Here is a 15448-nt window from a genome sequence, read left to right on the forward strand (position 1 = left end):
GTCTTTAAATGTGAACTTGGAGAATATACATATGCCATTACCCTTAAAAGTTCCTAGACCCTAAATGACTAATTTCATGGAGATTCACCGACGGATCCTTAGAAGATCGCTTTCCACATCTCTTGACCAAACTTGTCGGTAAATTACTAGGGATGTGCATGCAAAACTTATATAAAGAAAGCATCCAAATGATCATCTAGAGATGTTGTCGTAAAGACATATCACTTACACTTTTGATGATGTTATACTTCTCTACCATATCTAAGCATCCCAAGAAATGTCTTTTTTCTTTACAAATTAGCTAAATTTTTTAAATAGCCCTCTTGTTAAACATCCTATAACCATCCCCTTTAAGCATTCTATAATGTTTTCTTTAAGCAAAACATATGAGGCTTCCTATATTAGTCAAGAAACTACTTAAGAAACATACAAAACAACTTTTTGGATGGAAAAAGTAATCTATTGTATGAATATTTATAGTTATTTATATACTTTTTATTTCTCTTTATGTATTGGAATTTTAAAAAAACGTGTCTCTTTAAGCCCACTGATTCTATGGATATATGGGCATCTTCTTTACAAGTTTAAAGTTTGGTAAAGATTCTTTGTCGACTATAACTTGTATATTCTTGCTTTGTTTCCTTTTTTGTGCCATACCCTATCAATTTCCTTCTTGAAACTTGCTACACTAAAAAAAATTGCTACATTTTCTATAGGATGATCACTTTATTCTAGTTTTCTAATGAAGTATATATGAAGACTAGTATGATATTTATGAGCGATTTGCGTGTTGACATCGTCGTACAAAAAGAATATAAAGTGGCATGGTGACAACAATAACTAGTAATAACTGATTTAAAAAACAACATATCCCTAAATTTAGTTTTACACAAAGGAGATAAGTGAGCATTAATTTTCATGAGCAAGTAGCTCGAGAAAATGAGCGAGCAAGTGGCTTGAGAAAATGAGCTAAATGATCGTAATATTTTTAGAAGCACAAAAGCAAAAACTTTTAAGCACTTGCCTCAAGTAGATGTGACTATTTGGCTTGTGAATCTTAATATTATTAGCTCATAAGCTCGAGGTTATCAAAGAATCAATGGTAAAGAACCTCATTAGATACTTTACGAACACATGAAAAGGAAATACAAGAAAACCATGAAAAAATCATGACGAGTATAAGAAAAACCATGACCATAAATATATGGAAAAAAACATGATAGTTGCATTTTTTTTTAGTAAAGTGGCTAAATTTGTAGAATAATCTACATACAAGTAAAGATGCCCATCCTTACTTTCCTCTAGACCAATAAGAATACTAGGTATGATTTAAATCAAACTTATTATTATCGATTTTCTTATTCTCAAGTATATGTTCACTTGGAAAGAAAAACATTGTGGCTTATGAATCTAATGAGTCAACAATGTCTATCTATTTCAACGTTATCTAGTTGAAAAGTTATCCATCTTTGAAGGGAGCTTAAATCGACCAAAAGTTTATATGCACTTAAGAAGATAACATCTTTCTAAAGTTACTATAAATATATGGAAAAAGAACATAATAGTTGCATTTTTTAAGTAAAGTGGTTAAATTTGTAGAATAATCTACATAACATGCCCATACTTACTACTTTCCTCGTACAGAGCAAATTTATAATTGTCGATTTTGTTGTTCTCAAGTATCTGTGCAATTGGAAAGACAAACATTTTCGTAACGTAATGTGGCCTGATTCAACAATGTCTATCTCTTTCAACGTTGAAAGTGCTCCATACTTGAAGGGAGCTTAAATTGACCAAAAATTTATATGCACCTAAAGAAGATAACATCTTTCTAATGTTGCTACATGAGAGACCTTTTGACATGACATGATATAGAATGAGGTACAAACTTTCAAGAAGCATAAATAGACAATAGTTATAAACATTCAATGACATTTGATAGCTATAAGTAGGTTAGTTGGAGTTCAAACTCCCATCTTAATTTTACAAGGTAAATCCATCTCCTTTATTTTGTATAAGTCTCATAGTTGCATTTGGGTGTTTGACCTATTTAAAAAAATATTGTAATATAAACAAACAAAATTTGCAAGAGAAAGTAAACATAAAAAAAGAGAGGAATTTCAATTGTACATTTATTTCCTCAATTTGCACATGCATTTAACAAGTTGGTGTATATAAAGAATAAAAGGTCATGAAAATTAGATATGACATCAAAGATAGGTATTGCTTGGAATTTAGACCATACAAATGTGAGAGCATGTATGCATGTGAGAACATGTGCACACGCAAATATATGCATGCATGTGTGTGTATGTGTGTGTGTGTGTGTGTATGTGCGCGTGCATCTTGCACCCATGTAAACATAGGTAGATGCATGTTGAGAATGTTATCCCAAATACATGGTTGCCATTTTTTCATGCTTAGATATGTGGCATGAGGTAATGAGTGTAAACATATGATAATCACATGATGTATCCCTAGCATGAGGTATGGTATCACTTTATGGGTTGTGGTGGGAAGAGTTAGTAATATGTATTGATGTAGCCAATTTCAACATTTCATAGAAGTAGATTGCGTTATACATGTTGGATTCCTTCTTGTGAGGCATGGTTCTTTAGTATTGGCAAGATTTTTTTATGTTTAAATATACTAATTCCAATGCTTTTAGATTATCGCAAAAGTGCTTTTACAAATCTCATGTTCCAAGCACATATTCCAATGCCAGGTATCCATGTATGCATCCTAGTTCCTTGTGTACATCATAAAAAGACATGAAATGGCAAACGATGACACCTATGTTAATGATGAAACCTATGGAGGAAAACGATGACACCTATGTTAATGATGCTTGTTTTATAATGGATTGTTAATGGATGTGTAAAAAATTACATTTTGGCTATCCTTGTGGCATGTTTAATTTAGTATCCTTTCTCACATTAAAAAATGAATTTTCTAGATCATGTGGTTAGATGCTCACCACCATGATAGGTCATGTGGTTAGAGGCTGGCCTCAAGCCACTGCTAAGGTTGGGGGACAACCTAAGTAACAAAGTCATTATCATAGTGAAACTATTTTGGTATACTAACATGGGAGTTTCTCTAAACAAGGTCATATGTGGATGGATGCAAGTAGTATAACAAGCATATACACATGCTTAACATGGCATATGTATTATGCTCATCTCTAATGCATAGTTGTTCACCAAATAGAAAATTGAGCAAGAAATAAGGAATGCAAGGGTCTGGTGATAGCCATTAACTATGCCAAGCAAGTGACAAACCCTCAATGTAAGGAAGATAGGGACTTTAACCTTGCTACTAGCGGTGTCACTCCACTAGTGATTCCTTAATTGGTTGAGGAGAAAAAAGGGAGGGAACTATGGAGAGCTCAACCTCAACCTCAACCTCAACCTCAATGCCTATGTGCATTCAACAGTGTGGGAGAGAGAGTGACAGACGAAGAATAAGATAGAGAGGGAGATAAGAAAGCAATAAAACACCTCATTGCACACACTAAAATCCATAAGAATGCAAGAAAACACCTCATTACACACACCGTAATCCACAATCAACAAGAAAGAAAGAGGCAAGTAGGCAAGCCATCAGCACAAGGTCTCAAGATAGCTTAAACTCAATTATGATAATGGGATTGTGTGCTTTATCATTATTAAAAATGTCTTATATTCATGGCCTTATATTGAAAAATGCTCGGCCACCCATGGAATGTTTGCGGAACACAAAATCTAGTAAAGCTAATCTCTAGGCTATTATGTATATACAAATTCCATATGAACGGAAAATATACATATCACACGCTAAGCTAGATCCCATAATCAAATTGGGTGGTTATCAAATTGGGCAACCATGAATTAGAAGTAATGTTAACCAAATGTGAATTAATTCTTATTCCATCCTTAGAGGAATCAATGAGTACAGTAGGGAGTAAAGTGTAGTATCTAGAGAGGCGGTGGAAAAATTTTGAGACTTCGGGAGTGTAACGACATTATTTGAAAGTTGTTAACTTGGAGGAGAAGGAAGCTCAAACACTATGAATAAGCAATGCATAGGTGAGGACATTATGAGGTGTTCTGACCCACACATGCACACCACACATGCACAATGGGCACAATAGCCAACCCCTTGTGGATAGTGGGACATGGTTATCCTTTCGGACTTGGTTGGCCAATGGTAACTCATTTCACAATCCTAATTGATGTAATCTATAGAGTATATGTGAAATGATTTCCTCATTCACCATGTTATTTACAATTTTGATAATTTTCTGGACTTCAAGTTCTTTAGATATGTTAGATGCCAAGAGATTTGAAGCATCTGGTGGAATGTATGAAATAATTTAGAACTAGGTCCAGTTCCATTAGGTTACCTTCTAAATGGATTCTAAACAGATTACAAGTTTACAACATTAATCAAAAGACTTTATATTTACAATGTTGACCAATTCATGTAAATGATTTAGTTTTAGACCTAAGAGGAAACAATTTTCATTTTAAATTAGGTATTTTTTCCCTCTTCTTGCATTAGGAATTGAGGTACTTATGCATGAAATGCAGTCTCTAAGATGTTACTTTGGATTGTTCTTGCAGATTCCTTTTTAAGGCATTGTAGTGCTATATGACTAAGCTCCACCTAGCACCATAGTTTGAGAACCCAACCACCAACAATGAAGGCTTGTTTTACTGCCCTAAAATTCTCGTTTACTTTTGTTTTAAGTGTGTAGAACCATTGAGTCTACCTTGCCATCAAGGTAGAGTTAAAAGGCATGTAGCCCTATGTTGGTGGTTGGGTTGAGAACCCAACCACCAATAAAGGCTTGTTTCACTGACTTAAAATTCTCCTTTACTTTTGTTTTAAGTGTGTAGAACCATTGACTCTACCTTTCCATTAAGGTAGAGTTAAAAGGCATGTTGTGAGGCAGTCTACATTTTCGATAGCCTCACAAAATTGTTCAAATATTTTAAGATGTTGAATAGGGTCACTTGTTTTGTTGTATTTAGTCAGTAGCTTGGAAATTTCAACCTAATTTGGTTCTCTACGCATAATTTGGGGTTTATGTGTGTGGTATTAGCTACTTTTATCAACCCCCTTCCTAGTTCATGTACCATCCAAAGTTTCTCTCTAAGTCCAAGAAAAGGTGGGGCATGAGTTGGTTGAGGGGAATGAAATTTAGTTTGGACCATGAAAAACATGGCCTTGCACATAAGTTCTGTTTAATCCAAATGGGGATATAATAGGTGTATATGATGATAATCAATGTGCATTTCAAATTCCTTGGGAAAATTGATGAAATTTGGGAGGTTGGGAGAGTGGTCTTTCTCCCCCTTAATTTGGGAATAAGGGTTGTTGATAAGCCTTATTCCCAAATCGCTTACCAACTACCCTTACAATCCTTGATTTGGGAGTAAGGGTTGTAATGGTTGTGTATAGACATAGTGGTACAATCTTCTTGATTTGGGAATAAGGGTGTTGTGACAGTCTTTATTCCGAAATTGTTACAAAACTGGTTGAAATGGTTATGTATAGTAAGAATTCCAACATGTAATTGAGTATGGTATGGACTATGAAGTTAAGGGGATCTCTACAAGGGTATTGGACATCTATGGTATTCTTTGGATTTGTTGTCCTAGTCCTTCTTGCAAATCCATACTTGATGGTGTGTTATCAAACAGGAAGCTAGAGAATGATGAAGACGCTATGTCAAAGCCATGGGTTTTTACGGAAAATCTTTGGCCCCTTAGAGAGGCTTTTATTTCCTCTCCAAGTGGCCCAACAATGGCCTCTTATATAGGCACTTACTTCTCACTCCCTTAGATAGGAGTCAATAATCATGCATGACCTGACCACTACCTCTTAGTCAACAATCATAAATGACATGTGCCCACTTAACGTAAATGTGCAATAAATATTCATTGAAAATATATTCATAAAAAAATATTGGTGACGAGTGATCTAGAAGTGGATAATTCATGGAGGTGGTCAGTTTGCATCCCTATATAATGAAAAATAGAGTTTTGGGTGTAAAATAGGACTCAAAACAAGTTTCAAGAAGACTATATAAGGGATGCATGAAAACTTTCCTCACAACACGTTCAAATTTTTCTCACAACTTGAGGAAATGTTTCCTCATAGTGGTGCCAAACTGTGCTCAAACACACGCACACGCACACACATATGTATGTATGTACACACACACACAGTCTCATAACACCACTGTACGCTTTTCAATCCATGCATGGCCCTAACCTATTAGGTTGACAATCCGTGATCTACTTCACAAGCTAGTCTAGATGTAGATGCACATGTGGCTAGTTGAATACTTGGTTATGTATGCACCCCACCTCTTATAAAGACCCCTTGTTTTATTGATAACCGTGCTTAACAGTTGGCGAGTAACTCAGTATACCATGCTAGAACAAAGCACATTGAGGTGCATTATCACTTTTTGAGGGAGAATTGGCTACATGTATACCACTTTCTACCTCTTCTTAAGAAAATGAAAATTGTATTTTTTATACCACATTCTACCTCTTTTACATATGAAAATTGTGACAAGGAAAATCAGGAAGAAAAGGCATTTGAGGTGATGATTTTTTGGGAAATTTGTGCACAAGTTGCAATAAAATGATGCCTAAAGAGTGCCCTCATCCCTTTCTAAAGCAATACACCACCCTCTAAGGGCATGCATGTTTGTTGGCGATTGGTTATGTAAGAACTCAAGTTGTATGAATCATCACATCACTCATTGGGCTTGTTTCATTCTCTCTTTCTCCCCAACATGGGGTCGGGGTATTGCTTGAGCTTCTTTGGAAGGTTTCATAGTTTATGGGTTTCTTTTCTTTGGGCAGAGTAGGTTTGAGTGGGAGTTGTTGGCTCTTTCCATAACAAAGGCAACTTTGGAGCTCTCGTCCTAACCACTTTTGATGGTCATGATGTTTGCTAGCTCTTTCCCATAAGGGAAGTAACTTTGAAGCTCTCGTCTTGACCACTTTTGATGGTCACGATGTTGCTGGCTCTTGCCATAAGGGAGGCAACTTCGGAGCTCTCGTCCTGACCACTTTTAATGGTCATGATGTCATTGCCCTTGATAATTGATTATGCAATGCGTTTATGCATGCTCGGCTATCTAGATTTTCGAATTCTCTCACAATAGAAATGTTGGATGAGGGAATGCACACTCACATAGACACACACACGAGCTTAGAGAGCGAGAGAGACGAAGCTGTGATAGCTGGAAGTGTTAAAGAATGCGTGAAGTACAAAGTACTAATAGCCCTAGCCCTAGGGTTGATGTGGCTAACACACAAGAGTGTGTTCACACGGGGAAAAATCCCCTGCCCCAGCACAAGGTAAAAAGTGCCCGTGTGTAGGGTTATTTACACCAGGGACTTCCAAGGCTAACAAACCCCCTAAAGTGAATGGTCTGAACATGTACAGGCTGTAGTAGTCTACCTTGGTAGAGGTAATAAGTTCAAAGCCTTGCGGAAAGCCTCAAAATTTTCCCTGGAAAGGGACTTGGTAAACCCATTTTCCACATTTACCTATGTAGGTACATAAGTCAAGGTAATCTGTCCTACATAGAGCCTTTCCCTGACATAATGATAGTGCACCTCCATGTGCATTTTTCACACATGAAATAATGGATTTCACGCGACTACTAATGCGCTCTGACTGTCAGTGAAATGGTGGTAGAAGACGAACTGTCTAACACTAAGATCCGCCAATAGATGGCGAAACCATACACACTCCATAGTAGTTGTTGTGTGAATGCTGCACTGTACTCAGCTTCATAACTTGAAGTGGCCACTGTCAGTTTTCTTGTGAGCCATGGAATACATGAACTGCCAAAAAGAAAAAAATTACCACTGATTGACACCCTAGTGTCATAACATACTACCCAATGACTATCAGTACAGGCGGTAAAGAATAAAGAAAACACATTGCTTGTTATATGCACATTATGTGTGCATATACTAGGAGGCTAACCCACATTAGGCTTGTGAGCAATGGGAGCATGGGAACAAGCTCTAGTGGAGCATGGGTTCGGACTAACTTAAGGGTTAAGGTTAGGATCAGGCATCCAAGGGTCACACATGGGAAATGGAGAGTCAAGTGTCACTTGAGGGCCCTCCTATATAATAGGGGCATGGGGCACACTCAAGGGAGGCTTGGGGGCTTGGAGGCTTAGGCTGTGGTCTCTTGTGTAGAGGTCCATATCTCTCACCTACCATTTCACACTATAGCTACATGCTATTGGATTGGAGTTATACCTCTTGATAGTATGGGACATCAAGGTAGAGGTACGATGTATTTCATTTATAATTCATGTGTGCATCCCTTGGGCTCGGGGGTGGTTGGGTGGATGAGTTTATGCCTGATTTATGCATGTTTATGCATAACAATTATTTAGAGAGATCTTAGGGTTTTAACAGTGGTATCAGAGCAATCTCTACTTAATTGTTATTTTTTTAATTACAATTTCGGTATTTTTTTGAAGTAAATTTTAATATTTACTAATAAAAATATTATTTTATTGATTTGTGTTGATAATTTACATGTGGATCATCGATATGGCGATTGGAACACGTGTTACTACAATTCAATGGATGAATCGACATTACGGGGGAATTCCGTGAGTTTAGTGCTATTTTTTTCTATTTTTTGTGGTTTAAAATAAGCAGTAATGGAAATTTTTACAAAAATACCACATATTTTATTGTGGATATTTTTGGTAGAATGGATTCCCTAAATTTCTAGAATTTTTAGGAAATTTTTCCTAATTTTTTAGAAAATTTTTGAGCATTTTTATGGTTAAAAATATATTTTTGCAGGTTTTTCGCGGGTATGCGATCAAATTTCTGTCGATTTTCTGCTGAAATACAGTAGGCGACAGCATGTTGATGCATGAAATGCTCTCCCGTGTGCGTGGGACCCTCTCCGCCTCTCAATTCTGATTTTTCCTTCTTTTTTCCTCTCCCACCATGTGAATTTCTCTTAAAAGAGGATTTTAATTAAATATTAATCATAATTAATATTTAATTATAATTAAGCTTACTTTAATTGAAAAGATTGATTAAGGCTTAATCCTCCTCTCTGTTAAACAGAGAAGGAGGGGGTGGAGAATGAGGAATGGATGGAGAAGAAGGACAGGAGAGAGGGAGTCCTCTCCCTCTCAACTTTTGCGCACACGCAGGGGGGTTCCGCTGTAGGCGGGCGGAAAAAACGCCACCCCCCCTAAAAAATCAGTTTTTAAGCTTTATAAAAAGCTTATTAAAATTTTGTTTTTTTTCTAAAAAATAAGTTTTTTTAATTAAAAAAAAGCTTGGAAAAAAGCCAGAAACTGTGAAATTTGAGATAAAAATTCTCTGAAAATTTCTTCTTGAAACCCTTAATTGAGGGAAAGGAAACTTTGTAGTTGACTAATTCCTGAGGTTAAAATTAGGTGGAAAGATAGGGAAACTTTAGAGGATTTGACTTGGGAGTCGGTTGATATTGTTCAGTGCAGTTCTCCTGCAAGGGTGCAATGTTTTTGAGAGAGTGGAAGTATGCTATATGCACATTATGTGTGCATATACTAGGAGGCTAACCCACATTAGGCTTGTGAGCATGGGAGCATGGGAACAAGCTCTAGTGGAGCATGGGTAAGGACTAACCTTAAGGGTTAAGGTTAGGGTCAAGCATCCAAGGGTCACACATGGGAAATGGAGAGTCAAGAGTCACTTGAGGGCCCTCCTATATAATAGGGACATGGGGCACACTCAAGGGAGGCTTGGGGGCTTGGAGGCTTAGGCTATGGTCTCTTGTGTAGAGGTCCATATCTACTCACCTACCATTTCACACTACAGCTACATGCTATTGGATTGGAGTTATACCTCTTGATGGTATGGGACATCAAGGTAGAGGTATGATGTATTTCATTTATAATTCATGTGTGCATCCCTTGGGCTCGGGGGTGGTTGGGTGGATGAGTTTATGTCTGATTTATGCATGTTTATGCATAACAATTCTCTAGAGAGATCTTAGGGTTTTAACATTGCTGCTTCACTGCTTGCCAATGTCGAGTGCCGAGGTAATGTATAAATCTACTCAACTGTGACATTGCATACAGAAATGAAGACGACTAGTGCATAGATAATAAGGCATCCGATAATTTATTGATAAGGGACATCATCAAAAGATTATCTGAGATAGGAAGATACCCCCCTCAATTGGTATAATCTAGATACCCAAATAGTAATGCAAAAGCTCAATGTCTGTAACATCAAATGCATGCTGCATGTCATCATCAGGGCCAGTTTTTGTTAAATCTCTTGATTGTTAGCAACAGGCAGAAGGCTGTGTACATGGCTGTAAACTCGATTATATTCCTCCAAAGCAGGATAAGGAGAAAGTGGCTCCTCATGTAATGCAAAAGCAACAAGGATTGTATCACAGCCAAATGAGATGCATGTCCAGAGGAAGAACACGTCCGACTGCTATCAAACGAGGAACTCTATGAGTTATGAATGGTAGCATCCTCTTGAATTAATGCATCACCCGTGGCATTAGAGAAATATGAGAAAGTTGGGCTATTGAATTAATTGATTTGTCAATAGCAAAAGGCTGCCAAAATGGGCTTAGCTGAGTCAGGAATAAACAAAAGAAGTAAGCATTGTGGACAATAGCAATTTAGAAGATGTCAAGGTCTAGTGAATGTCAATATATCATCAAAGGAACCTTAGTCAATGGTCAAGCCAACAAGGTGGAATCAGCAATGGGTTGATATAACAATTTGTCAAGTGGGGGTAGCAAGGCATACATCCACCCACACCATGAGAGTATACAATTTGTCAAGTGGGGGCATCAAGGCATACATCCACCCACAACATGAGAATATAAAGCAACCTCTCATCATAGAAAAATAAAAGAGATGTGTAATCCCACATAGATTTATGTAAAGGAACCCTGAATTATGCATAGTGACAAGGCAACCAAGCTGAAGACAATGTAACAGTCTGCTCCCATTAGCATCCATGTAAATGAGCAACAAAGGTTGAAGCAACTTGAATAAGGAGCTGGGAAAGAAAGTAATACATCTCAGCAAGTAAACATCATTGTATACAGGTATGTCTCCAAGACATAGCACAACTGAGAGGTCAAATGCATAAGTGACCACATACATCACCATCAACAATACACAACATGTGTCCCCCCTCAAATGTCATATAGACAACTCAGGTGACAAGTGCTATAAAGCATAATTAGCTAAGGACGGATCATCACTCACCAATTGACAATCTTGATTCAGAGTACCAATCAACATCTGATAATGATAGACAAGAATCAGGTAAATCACTGCATGTGATTGTTAAAGCATAGCCATCATGTGCGAAATTGGCTTCCTTTGCATTGTTAGTTGTGGTGGTAGCAAGGCCTTGTTGCTTCTTGTGCTTACTCTATTTCCACTTCCAGCATTCCTCAAGGACATGACCAAGTTTCCAACAATAGTTGCATCTCTTTTTTTGAGATTCTCCCCTTTGGACTTAGGAGGATCTGAATGCGCTTGTGCTTTGCCCTTAGGTTTAGCACCAAAAGCAGCCTAGATTTTCCTTTGACATAATGGGAGGTAGCAAAATCCTGATCGAAATCAAACATGTTGTTCCGATTGGAACAAGACTACTCTTCCTGTAAAACAAGAGAGCTACCAACTCATCAAATGTGTATAAATTTATATTTTGCTTCGTCTCAGGAGGCAAAGAATGGTAGCAAATCCCTGATAGGATTCAAGAAAGCCATTGAAAACTATAAAGACAAGCAAACTTTCAGGTATGACCTCATCAATATTGATCAATTGCTCTCTCAAATCCTTGACACGGGTCAGAAATGCATCCACAGATTCACCCTAAGGTAGATGCTCCAAGTCAAGCTTTTTTTGTAGATAGGCAACTCAAGATTCATTGCGGATCTGATACAGAGAGGCAAGTATATCCCATGCACCTTAAGAGAAAGTACATGGACGTATATGAGGTATGACTTGCTATTTGCAGGAGAGAGCAATCAAGGCATGTGCCTACGCATCTTTAGCATCCCATTTGAGTTGTTCTGCTTTAGAAGGAACAAGTGCAGGCAGTACACTTCCATTAGAACTAGAATCATTGGTTCCGATAGTGGATCCACCTGACGATGTGCTGACAGAGATGTAGGTTCAGCAGGTCTTAAGTCAGCACTAGATACATACACCCATAAGTTCTTTGCCACCAGTACATGCCTCATCATATATGCCCACATGGGATAGTTCGTGCCATACAACTTATCATTAATGGACAACATGCCAGACAAATTATTGGTGTTTCTAAACATTTAGCACAGCAAAGGAATGTGCAAACTGAAGATACCTGACACAAGTAGTAGCTTCAAGTGACTCAAAGTACCTCAAATGTGTGCTCAATGCGTGTGCAAACTCACCAAATCAGCAATCTACAAGTTGGAAGCTACAAGCGGAATCGGTGGGAGTAGAATCTGAAGGGCAAAATCTGCCGAGATGGAATCAACAGGTCAGAAGATGACATGGCATCAACAGGTCAGTAGGTTGGAAGCTGATGTGGCATCCACAGGTTAGTAGGTTGGAAGCTAGTGTTGAATCAATAGGTCGAAAGCTAATGGCGGAGTCGTCAGGTCAGTTGTTTTGACGGATAGGATCAGAACCGGTTGACAGAAGATGGACATTGAACCAGCTGGACGAACGGATACTGAACCAATTGACGGACGGACGCAAAACTAGCTAGCGAATGAATGCTAAACCAATTGACGAATGAAATCTAAATCAATTGATAGCCTGACGAAAGCTAAAACCCAAACGCTGAATATTGAAGGGCGTGTGTAGAATGCCGACTGCTCATGGGTCCGGCCAAGAAAGTAAACCCGACCAAGATTGACTGAAATGAAAGCTATCATCAAATGTCGAAAAGTTGAATAGGTAAACCTGGCCAAAAAAGTAAACCCGGTCCCAAGACTGAAAGTCGAGCTGCTGTGGACGACGCGGAACCGAAAATCAAATGCGGATAGCCCAGTGCTGAAAGGCTGACTATTGAAAACCTGAATGCTAAAGTCAAATGCTTTAATAAATGCCTAAAGCTAAATGGCTAAATGCAAAAAGCCAAACACTGAATGGCTAACTGGGCAAAGCCGACTGGCGTAGCTGATGGAAGTAGAAGTCCGAATGCCGAAAGCTGAAAGCCGAAGGTTAAATTGTTGACCGGGTCAAGTTGACGGATGTAACTAAATGGATGACCAAGTAGAATCGACGCATGCAAACGTCTAATGCCAAAAGGAATACAAATAGTCAGATAGCAACAAAATGGTAGATAACAACAGATATTGAAATCCGATGCCAAAAGCTTCTGAAAACTTGAGCTGAATGTAGTGCTAGTGTGCAAGGTTGCCCAAAATGTACGGCAGCATAAAGGAAAGCTAACCAATGTACAGAAGGTGCAAAAACCCTAGAATTGTGAGAAGTGCAAAGTGAGAGAACTTACTAATACACTGCTCTGACAGGAGGCGACACCAATGAGGAGGGCATCAAGGCCAACAACGGGTTGTCAAGGCAAGAGCAGATGTCAACACCAGTAGCGTAGGCTCTTAAACAAGGCTCTGATACCAATGTTGGATGAGGGAGTAGATGCTCTTCACACTCACACAAACAGACACGCACACATAGTCACACACGAGCTCAGAGAGCGAGAGAGACAAAGCTGTGAGACAAATAGCTGTAAGTACTCGATGATAAGGATAATGAATGTGTGGAGTACAAAGTACTAATAGCCCCAGCCTTAAAGCTGATGTGGCTAACACATAAGAGTTTGTTCACACATGGGGAAAAAACCCCTGCCACAACACAGGGTAAAGGTGCTCGTATGTAGGGCTATTCACACCAGGGACTTACAAGGCTAACAAAAAATCCACATGAGTCCACAAGTTATAATTGTCTAAGCTATGGAGTGATTCATTGGGGTTGTTTTGGGATAGCCATTAGTAGGTCGACTCACCTCTCATTGGTCTTATGTGGCTTGTGGGTGTGGTATTCAAGCTTGTCATGCATGGGCTTTCTTAAGTGATGTATTGATATGTTACAACATGATATGACATGGACTAGCCACTATTGAAGGCCCCTTTGGTGGTGTATTTTGTAGTTCCCAAATCCCAATTCACCAAAAAATTTAGAAGTTACTCACATGTATAGTGAGAATTGCTAATGCGAATGCTCGAGAATGATTTTGAAGCAAGTGCTCACCATGTAAGAACAATGTCACATGATATATAGATATGTAACACTATGCTATCTTCCACCTTTCAACCTTGAAAGTGCTCATCTAGATTGTGGAATAACACGGTCCTCTAGAATTATAATTTTAAGGGAAGACTTATGTCATGCCCGTGCTATATCTTGTGTATGGTTTTTCTTTTTAACTCACACACATGCACATATAAGAGGCATTTACGTTTAGGTGGAACAATTAACTTCATCAATGATTAATTTTGGTTAATATATTAATGCTCATGGATTCTTTGAGAGCCATCCACTTTTGGTTACTATGTTGATGTGCATGGATTCTTTGATAGTCATCCTCTACATTCAATGATCGAAGCAAAATATTGGAAGCATCACCAGATAAAGCGGAAATTATGAGATAGAATCTTCCCAATCTCTTTAGCTCTTAATGGAACCATTGCCATGTATGTTATACTATACATCTACACATATACCATCTACATAATGTATAGTGTGTATAACCGACATGTATGTTTACTTACACTGTTTTATATCCATATACTTGGTTTAATTCCCTTAAATGTACCATGCATGTATCTTACTTGGTTTCTACATCTAATATTTGTGTTGTCTCCTTGGTTTCTTGCTACTATGTATCTACACGTATATTGTTATTTGTATGTAAACCATCTATATTTACTTGCATTGTCGATACTTGGTATGATCTCTATATGTACAATGTATGTATCTTACTTGGTTGCTCCTCCTTATCTCACTTTGTATATCATATCTAAATCTTGCCTTGTTTGATGTATCTTCCTATACTATTATGTATCTATATTCTTGTGGGTATATTCACCAGCTATGTATCCATATGTTGACACATCATTGTCCCATAGAAATTTTCCTTTTCCTTTGCTCATTAACTCTATTCAAATGCATCTATGTTGATCCTTTTTCATGTTCTTATTTGAAGACTTATGTTTGTTTCTTTTTGTGATGCAAGGAGTGTGAAGATCAGTGAGCCAAGAGGGCAATGATTTTATAGAATAAATACTCTATACATAGCTTAGTATGTTTAAGGACATTAAAGTTCAGCTTTGAATTACTCTATATAACATTTGTATTTTTCTATACATAGCATTTGTATTATTCTATAGAATATATACTATATACATAGCATTT

The sequence above is a fragment of the Cibotium barometz genome, chromosome 34, assembly GCF_041138505.1.
Source record: "Cibotium barometz isolate CiBa-2024 chromosome 34, ASM4113850v1, whole genome shotgun sequence".
In the NCBI taxonomy this organism is placed as follows: domain Eukaryota; kingdom Viridiplantae; phylum Streptophyta; class Polypodiopsida; order Cyatheales; family Cibotiaceae; genus Cibotium; species Cibotium barometz.